Source organism: Lygodium microphyllum, chromosome 6 (genome assembly GCF_053477565.2).
Source record: "Lygodium microphyllum isolate KBCC chromosome 6, Lygodium_microphyllum_v1.1.10, whole genome shotgun sequence".
NCBI classification, from domain to species: domain Eukaryota; kingdom Viridiplantae; phylum Streptophyta; class Polypodiopsida; order Schizaeales; family Lygodiaceae; genus Lygodium; species Lygodium microphyllum.
The window spans coordinates 135502871-135505046 of NC_141140.1; the positions used below are offsets into that span (position 1 = coordinate 135502871).

General features: G+C 35.6%; 1 pseudogene; it reads right to left on the reverse strand.

Moving 5' to 3' along the window:
* Positions 1-1342: 1342 nt before the first annotated feature.
* LOC148035170 (uncharacterized) lies at positions 1343-1940 on the reverse strand (annotated as a pseudogene).
* Positions 1941-2176: the final 236 nt, after the last annotated feature.

The window sequence follows — 2176 nt, forward strand, 5'->3', positions numbered from 1 at the left end:
TCTTCTTGTGATTAGACTAGTTTTTTTGCCTCGTATCATGCATCCTTGTGATTAGATTAGTTTTTTTCTACTCGTTCTAGGAAATGCAAGCTTGTGTCAAAAGCAGTTGAATTCATTGCGTATACTCTTGTTAGATATCCCATCAAATTTGATGAACAACAATTTGAGGAACCAAAATGTTTGAGCTTTTGCCTTTTGGATGAGGTGGAAAATGACAAGGATGCAAATAGGAATGTTTGGACCCCGAGCAAGACGCATATATTGCTAGCAAACTAGATGTTGCCCAATTCAAAGTTGAGACCATAATTCAAGAAAACCGTGTAAATGTAGATATTGTATGTGACTTCTCTTATTTCTATATTGTTCCTTCCCTTCCAACTTTCCCTATTAAGGACAAGGAATACATATTGCTATCAAATATCCAAAGGCTCTTCAATCTCAAGGAGGATTATTGTTTACGATCATTGTAGAGGCTTCCGATGTTGCAAATGGCATTGTTGACATCAATAATGAATTGAAAGAAGAGTTACTTAAACTAGATACTAAAATTACATATGACAAGTTTATTAATGTAGGGAATGCCCTTTCTCTTTGTTTTAACAAGGCAAAGGATGGTGAGAAAGAGTATGGGATTACTAATGAGGAGTTCAACCGCCTTCAAGACCAACTTTGAATTTCCAATTTTGGAAGAGAGGAGTTGGAGTATGTTAAAGAATTGGAAGATACCAACGAGGTACAATCATCAATTAATATATGGAATACAACTAATCTATCGAATGATGAAAATCAATTGGTACTATTATCTCCAATTTTTTAAGATACATTAACATGTTTGATTTCAACATTCATTTGACATTCACCTTTTTTCAGTTGTAGATTGAATATTTTGATAACTTCTTGGGATAGGGGAAAGGGTCGAGAGCTGGTATTAGTTCACTAAAAGATGTTGCACTTGGCCATTACTTAGCAAGGATTGATCCCCATGTTTTCTTGGTATTCATAACATCTTCTCAGAGGAAGAAACATGGTCTATACTATGTATCAAGGCACTTACAAGGTTACTTGGTTTCTTTGGGTTACAATACAATGTACACAAGGTGATGTTTTTGGAGAAGACAGTAGCAATTAGGATGTCCTAGTTTCTTTGCTTCTAGAGCAAGATACTTTCTGACCCTCTCATCTTATGCTTTGGCAGCAAATCGAACTAATATAAAATCAATAGTTGGCTACAAGAGAAGAAAATTTCTATGTTATAGAGGAAATATCCCTGAGGGGGAGGAAGATGTAAAGGCTTTTGAGAGCTAGCTTTATACTTTTCTTTCTTGAAAAATACTATGAATTTTCAAGTTTCATTGTCATATTTAGTATTCATTCTTTGAAGTTGTCGTCGAAAAAACCAATTGAATAGCTCATCAAGAGCATTGCTTTTTGGAACTCCTCCTCCATATCTTATGATTTGACAAAAACTTGTATGTGCTTGATAGTGAGATTTTTCCATGCCTTGGCCACTATAAGTTGCTAGAGGGCCTTGCTCCGCCACAAAGTAAGTCCCGTGGATATAAAGGATATGCTACAGATTCAAAAGAGTAACAACCATTTTATGCCATTGGAAATTTTATCAAAGAAAGCTTGGATTAAATATTCTCTCTTACCAAATAAAATGTGATATCCTTTTCTCCCCATGCCTCCTTTATTGCTTGAATAAGTTTTGTAATCAAGCATTTCAACTCTTCTAGATATGTACAGGTTGTCTTTTGTTACTTAAGAATCTTTAGGAAGACATCGAGGTGTCTCCAAATCTCCATCCTTAGAAATGAAAGTCGTGGTGTGCTTGCAACATTTGTCGTTATCCCACATAGCTCTCTCCAATGCTCACAAGTACTGCTCACATGTTCTCCTATATGGTTTCCTAAAAAGCGTCTGGCTCTTGAGCCTCCCATTGAGACATCAACCAAGACATCTCTTGTTTTCCCTAAAAGTGTTGGATCTTCTCTTAAGTGAAATTGACCTTCATGAAAACCCATTTTGGAGAGTAATGCCTCACACTTGTCAATACACTCATCTAATAAAGACAAGGGCTTAATCAAGTATGCATAGTCAAGATGCAATGTGAGAAGTTTATCAATTATTCTAATCTCTGCATGCAAAGTACATATATGAACATTTGTAACAGGAA